Here is a 7,500-nt window from a genome sequence, read left to right as displayed (position 1 = left end):
CACAGGCAGGCTTTTGGCCCTCGCTGAAACGACAAAGGTGTTCAGAAGGAAGTCCTGGGGGGAAGGCAGGCAGGGAGGGACGGACACAGGGAAGTCCGCACAAAACAGGTCCCCTGGAACCTCTGACCCAGAAAAACGGGTTCCTGGTGAAAGCAGTCCTGCCATTGACAGGACAATGGACAGGGCCCGGCAGCTTGAGACACATCTTTCTTTCAATAAGCAAGTTCTTTTTAAAAAAGTTTCCTTCCACAGCAGCTCTGAGTGAGAGAGAGAGAGAGAGAGAGAGAGAGACACTGACTGACTGACTGATACTGACACCGACACACACACACACACATACTATTTATTATTATTTTAAACGACAAAGGTGTTCAGAAGGAAGTCCTGGGGGGAAGGCAGGCAGGGAGGGACGGACACAGGGAAGTCCGCACAAAACAGGTCCCCTGGAACCTCTGACCCAGAAAACCGGGTTCCTGGTGAAAGCAGTCCTGCCATTGACATGACAATGGACAGGGCCCGGCAGCTTGAGACACATCTTTCTTTCAATATGCAAGTCCTTTTTAAAAAAGTTTCCTTCCACAGCAGCTCTGAGTGAGAGAGAGAGAGAGAGAGAGAGAGAGAGAGACACTGACTCACTGACTGATACTGACACCGACACACACACACACACACACACACACACACACACACATATTATTTATTATTATTTTAAACGACAAAGCTGTTCAGAAGGAAGTCCTGGGGGGAAGGCAGGCAGGGAGGGACGGACACAGGGAAGTCCGCACAAAACAGGTCCTTTGGATCCTCTGACCCACAAAACCGGGTTCCTGGTGAAAGCAGTCCTGCCATTGACATGACAATGGACAGGGCCCGGCAGCTTGAGACACATCTTTCTTTCAATATGCAAGTTCTTTTTAAAAAAGTTTCCTTCCACAGCAGCTCTGAGTGTGAGGGAGAGAGAGAGAGAGACACTGACTGACTGACTGATACTGACACCGACACACACACACACACACACACACATATTATTTATTATTATTTTAAATTGATTTTTAGAACAGGGAGATGGAAAAGGGGCTTGCTCTGTCCACTCCACGCATCGACCCAGTATTGCAGTGTTTCTGGGAACGGTGCAGCTCCCTGTGGGGAGATATTCAAAAGGAAAAACAGCTCTTTCCCAGTGTCTCTGAGTGTGTGTGTGTGTGTGTGTGTGTATTATTACTGAGAATAAAGCTGATATCTCTCTCTCTCTCTCTCTCTCTCACTCAGAGCTGCTGTGGAAGGAAACCGTTTTAAAAAGACCTTTCTCAGCTCAGTGGTATTTTTTTCTTCTCCAAGGCTGAGTGCCGCTCGCACGTAGCGATATAATTCAAAGTGCAAAATAACTTGGCGTCGTTGACTTGAAACAAGCAGGGTCTGCTTCCAAATGAAAGCTGCGCTCCCGAACTGGACTGACTGTCTGTCTGTCTGTCTGTCTGTTTGTCAAGGGGTGGAAAAGGCGGCGGTGGTGGTGAGGGTGGAGCTTTACGCTCAGGAGGGGAGACTTTCTTTCAGAGGTGCCAATTAATCTGCAGCAGAAAGTCATCCCCCCCGACCGGGATTCGAAGCCCGGTCCTGACCACATGACCACCGGGGAGAGTTGCCTCAAGTCCCTGAGGGACCTGGACACGAGGCCGAATACACACGCACGCCTGCTGCACTGGCAGCAGCGACCAACAGGGGGCTGACCGGCTGATCCTTCCCTTTCACAGGCAGGCTTTTGGCCCTCGCTCAAACGACAAAGGTGTTCAGAAGGAAGTCCTGGGGGGAAGGCAGGCAGGGAGGGACGGACACAGGGAAGTCCGCACAAAACAGGTCCCCTGGAACCTCTGACCCAGAAAAACGGGTTCCTGGTGAAAGCAGTCCTGCCATTGACATGACAATGGACAGGGCCCGGCAGCTTGAGACACATCTTTCTTTCAATATGCAAGTCCTTTTTAAAAAAGTTTCCTTCCACAGCAGCTCTGAGTGAGAGAGAGAGAGAGAGAGAGAGAGAGACACTGACTCACTGACTGATACTGACACCGACACACACACACACACACACACACACACACACACACACATATTATTTATTATTATTTTTAATTGATTTTTAGAACAGGGAGATGGAATAGGGGCTTGCTCCGTCCACTCCACGCATCGACCCAGTATTGCAGTGTCTCTGGGAACGGTGCAGCTCCCCGTGGGGAGATATTCAAAAGGAAAATCAGCTCTTTCCCAGTGTCTCTGTGTGTGTGTGTGTGTGTGTGTGTGTATTATTACTGAGAATAAAGCTGATATCTCTCTCTCTCTCTCTCTCCCTCTCTCTCTCTCACTCAGAGCTGCTGTGGAAGGAAACCTTTTTAAAAAGAACTTTCTCAGCTCAGTGGTATTTTTTTCTTCTCCAAGGCTGAGTGCCGCTCGCACGTAGCGATATAATTCAAAGTGCAAAATAACTTGGCGTCGTTGACTTGAAACAAGCAGGGTCTGCTTCCAAATGAAAGCTGCGCTCCCGAACTGGACTGACTGTCTGTCTGTCTGTCTGTTTGTCAAGGGGTGGAAAAGGCGGCGGTGGTGGTGAGGGTGGAGCTTTACGCTCAGGAGGGGAGACTTTCTTTCAGAGGTGCCAATTAATCTGCAGCAGAAAGCCATCCCCCCCGACCGGGATTCGAAGCCCGGTCCTGACCACGAGACCACCGGGGAGAGTTGCCTCAAGTCCCTGAGGGACCTGGACACGAGGCCGAATACACACGCACGCCTGCTGCACTGGCAGCAGCGACCAACAGGGGGCTGACCGGCTGATCCTTCCCTTTCACAGGCAGGCTTTTGGCCCTCGCTGAAACGACAAAGGTGTTCAGAAGGAAGTCCTGGGGGGAAGGCAGGCAGGGAGGGACGGACACAGGGAAGTCCGCACAAAACAGGTCCCCTGGAACCTCTGACCCAGAAAAACGGGTTCCTGGTGAAAGCAGTCCTGCCATTGACATGACAATGGACAGGGCCCGGCAGCTTGAGACACATCTTTCTTTCAATATGCAAGTTCTTTTTAAAAAAGTTTCCTTCCACAGCAGCTCTGAGTGAGAGAGAGAGAGAGAGAGACACTGACTCACTGACTGATACTGACACCGACACACACACACACACACACACACACACACACACACATATTATTTATTATTATTTTTAATTGATTTTTAGAACAGGGAGATGGAATAGGGGCTTGCTCCGTCCACTCCACGCATCGACCCAGTATTGCAGTGTTTCTGGGAACGGTGCAGCTCCCCGTGGGGAGATATTCAAAAGGAAAATCAGCTCTTTCCCAGTGTCTCTGTGTGTGTGTGTGTGTGTGTGTGTGTATTATTACTGAGAATAAAGCTGATATCTCTCTCTCTCTCTCTCTCCCTCTCTCTCTCTCACTCAGAGCTGCTGTGGAAGGAAACCTTTTTAAAAAGAACTTTCTCAGCTCAGTGGTATTTTTTTCTTCTCCAAGGCTGAGTGCCGCTCGCACGTAGCGATATAATTCAAAGTGCAAAATAACTTGGCGTCGTTGACTTGAAACAAGCAGGGTCTGCTTCCAAATGAAAGCTGCGCTCCCGAACTGGACTGACTGTCTGTCTGTCTGTCTGTTTGTCAAGGGGTGGAAAAGGCGGCGGTGGTGGTGAGGGTGGAGCTTTACGCTCAGGAGGGGAGACTTTCTTTCAGAGGTGCCAATTAATCTGCAGCAGAAAGCCATCCCCCCCGACCGGGATTCGAAGCCCGGTCCTGACCACGAGACCACCGGGGAGAGTTGCCTCAAGTCCCTGAGGGACCTGGACACGAGGCCGAATACACACGCACGCCTGCTGCACTGGCAGCAGCGACCAACAGGGGGCTGACCGGCTGATCCTTCCCTTTCACAGGCAGGCTTTTGGCCCTCGCTGAAACGACAAAGGTGTTCAGAAGGAAGTCCTGGGGGGAAGGCAGGCAGGGAGGGACGGACACAGGGAAGTCCGCACAAAACAGGTCCCCTGGAACCTCTGACCCAGAAAAACGGGTTCCTGGTGAAAGCAGTCCTGCCATTGACATGACAATGGACAGGGCCCGGCAGCTTGAGACACATCTTTCTTTCAATATGCAAGTTCTTTTTAAAAAAGTTTCCTTCCACAGCAGCTCTGAGTGAGAGAGAGAGAGAGAGAGACACTGACTCACTGACTGATACTGACACCGACACACACACACACACACACACACACACACACACACATATTATTTATTATTATTTTTAATTGATTTTTAGAACAGGGAGATGGAATAGGGGCTTGCTCCGTCCACTCCACGCATCGACCCAGTATTGCAGTGTTTCTGGGAACGGTGCAGCTCCCCGTGGGGAGATATTCAAAAGGAAAATCAGCTCTTTCCCAGTGTCTCTGTGTGTGTGTGTGTGTGTGTGTGTGTGTGTGTGTGTGTGTGTATTATTACTGAGAATAAAGCTGATATCTCTCTCTCTCTCTCACTCAGAGCTGCTGTGGAAGGAAACCTTTTTAAAAAGAACTTTCTCAGCTCAGTGGTATTTTTTTCTTCTCCAAGGCTGAGTGCCGCTCGCACGGAGCGATATAATTCAAAGTGCAAAATAACTTGGCGTCGTTGACTTTAAACAAGCAGGGTCTGCTTCCAAATGAAAGCTGCGCTCCCGAACTGGACTGACTGTCTGTCTGTCTGTCTGTCTGTCTGTTTGTCAAGGGGAGGAAAAGGTGGCGGTGGTGGTGGTGGTGAGGGTGGAGCTTTACGCTCAGGAGGGGAGACTTTCTTTCAGAGGTGCCAATTAATCTGCAGCAGAAAGTCATCCCCCCCCAACCGGGATTCGAAGCCCGGTCCTGACCACGAGACCACCGGGGAGAGTTGCCTCAAGTCCCTGAGGGACCTGGACACGAGGCCGAATACACACGCACGCCTGCTGCACTGGCAGCAGCGACCAACAGGGGGCTGACCGGCTGATCCTTCCCTTTCACAGGCAGGCTTTTGGCCCTCGCTCAAACGACAAAGGTGTTCAGAAGGAAGTCCTGGGGGGAAGGCATGGAGGGACGGACACAGGGAAGTCCGCACAAAACAGGTCCCCTGGAACCTCTGACCCAGAAAACCGGGTTCCTGGTGAAAGCAGTCCTGCCCCGCCCTGCCATTAACATGACAATGGACAGGGCCCGGACCAGGCGCAGCGGACGGTAGCGAGCAGTCGGAGGGTGAAAATCCGCCAGTGGGTGAAAAGGAGAGCCGTGCGGTGAGAGGAGGCGGAAAGCGGTTCGCAGACTTTCGCTGTACCTCCGGCGGGCAGCGCCGCACCTCCGAGCGCTCGGTACCGTCCGCTGCGCCTCGTCCTGCCGCACGCGACCAGCCGTCCCCGGAGGAAATCGGCCTCGGCCTTCCTGAGATATCAGTCTCCAGGTGGGACAGAAAAACCGGGGGCCCCCGGCTCGCTTTCGGCGGCCCGCTAGTCGACTTCCCGTCGTGCGAACGCGATCCTTCCGGTACCCTTCGGTGCCCCTTGCCCGACTCTAGCTCCGGTGGTAAAGCGGAGTCGGTCGGTCTGACGGCCGCCGAGTTAGCAGGCGGAAAGCGGTTTGCAGCCTTTCGCTGTACCTCCGGCGGGCAGCGCCGCACCTCCGAGCGCTCGGTACCGTCCGCTGCGCCTCGTCCTGCCGCACGCGACGAGCCGTCCCCGGAGGAAATCGGCCTCGGCCCTCCTGAGATATCAGCCTCCATACGGGCGTCACAAATCAGTGGACATGGTCAGCTGCAAAGCAGTGTCATTACAACCTTTCATAAACGACAGGGCAGCACCGCACCGCACTGCACTGCACCCCACACTACATCACACTTGCCTGCCTGCCTGCCTGCCGGCCTGCCGCTGCCTACTCTCACCAGCGGACCAAAGTGAGGATAACACCCCGAAGCAAGCATCTCCCTTGCCGCCCACCAGCCCACACCATTCCCCTTGCCTGCCTCCCACAAATTCCACCAGCGAGGCAAAGTGAAAATCAACCCCCAAAAAACGCACTCCACACCGGCCATCGCCCGCTATACACCCCCCCCCCCCCCCCCCCGGGGCGAATATTAAGCCCGAGAACACCGACTGTAACCAACCGCAGTGAAAAGTTGAAGTGGCAACTCATTAACCAGATTTACACTTGGCAACTCATAAACCAAATGAACAAAAAATCTGGTTAATGAGTTGCCCAAAATAAATCTGGTTAATGAGTTGCCACTTCAACTTTTCACTGCGGTTGGTTACAGTCGGTGTTCTCGGGCTTAATATTCACCCCGGGGGGGCGGGGTGGGTGATTCTGGGGGTAGTGTCCGGGAGGGTGAGCCTTTTATTCGGCAGGAGGCGTGTGGGGAAATCATCAACCTGTCAGACGATGAGTTGTCACAAATGCCATTGCTTAATGAAAGCTGCGCTCCCGAACTGGACTGACTGTCTGACTGTCTGTCTGTCCGTTTGTCAAGGGGAGGAAAAGGCGGTGGTGGTGGTGAGGGTGGAGCTTTACGCTCAGGAGGGGAGACTTTCCTTCATGCCAATTAATCTGCAGCAGAAAGTCATCCCCCCCCGACCGGGATTCGAAGCCCGGTCCTGACCACGAGACCACCGGGGAGAGCTGCCTCAAGTCCCTGAGGGACCTGGACACGAGGCCGAGGACACACGCACGCCTGCTGCACTGGCAGCAGCGACCAGCAGGGGGCTGACCGGCTGATCCTTCCCTTTCACAGGCAGGCTTTTGGCCCTCGCTCAAACGACAAAGGTGTTCAGAAGGAAGTCCTGGGGGGGAGGGAGGGAGGCAGGGAAATCAGCACAAAGCAGGTCCCCTGGAATCTCACACCTGCGTCCCAGAAAACAGGTCTCCTGGTCAAAGCAGTCCTGCCCCGTCCTGCCATTAACGTGACAATGGACAGGGCCCGGCAGCTTGAGACACATCTTTTTTTCAATATGCAAGTTCTTTTTAAAAAGGTTTCCTTCCACAGCAGCTCTGAGTAAGAGTGAGAGAGAGAGAGAGAGAGAGAGAGACTGACACTGACACTGACACTGACACTGACACACACACACACACACACACACACACACACACACACACACCGTCTCCCATCCGATTGGTGGACTATGGGATTGAAAATCGAACTTTGAGTTTCAATGCAGGGGGGAGAGCGCGAACGCAGCCCCTCCCAACTACCACACGCGCGTTGTTGTTGTTGTAATATAGAACTGCAAGTTGCCGTTGTCGTGGTCGTTTCGAATCAGCACAAAGTAGGTGCCTCCCTGGAATGTCACACCTGCGTCCCAGAAAACAGGTCTCCCGGTCAAAGCAGTCCCGCCCCGCCCTGGGATTAACATGACAACGGACAGGGCCCAGTCAGGGAGCAGCTTGAGAGACACCTTTCAATAGGCGCTTCTGAAACATTAACGCCTTGTTTCTTCCGACAGTTTAACCAGCGATTAACATGACAACGGACAGG

General features: G+C 53.0%; 4 pseudogenes; all 4 read left to right on the top strand.

Annotated features, from left to right (window-relative positions):
* Window positions 1-1,024: 1,024 nt before the first annotated feature.
* LOC137312113 (U2 spliceosomal RNA) lies at window positions 1,025-1,141 on the top strand (annotated as a pseudogene).
* Window positions 1,142-2,106: 965 nt separating this feature from the next.
* Window positions 2,107-2,223, top strand: LOC137312121 (U2 spliceosomal RNA; annotated as a pseudogene).
* A 961-nt stretch (window positions 2,224-3,184) lies between these two features.
* LOC137312146 (U2 spliceosomal RNA) lies at window positions 3,185-3,301 on the top strand (annotated as a pseudogene).
* Window positions 3,302-4,262: 961 nt separating this feature from the next.
* LOC137312145 (U2 spliceosomal RNA) lies at window positions 4,263-4,379 on the top strand (annotated as a pseudogene).
* The last annotated feature ends 3,121 nt before the right edge of the window (window positions 4,380-7,500 follow it).

This window comes from Heptranchias perlo, unplaced genomic scaffold (assembly GCF_035084215.1).
Source record: "Heptranchias perlo isolate sHepPer1 unplaced genomic scaffold, sHepPer1.hap1 HAP1_SCAFFOLD_396, whole genome shotgun sequence".
Classification (NCBI taxonomy): Eukaryota; Metazoa; Chordata; class Chondrichthyes; order Hexanchiformes; family Hexanchidae; genus Heptranchias; species Heptranchias perlo.
The sequence above is the reverse complement of the archived record's forward strand: the minus strand, read 5'-3'. Positions and strand labels throughout refer to the sequence as shown.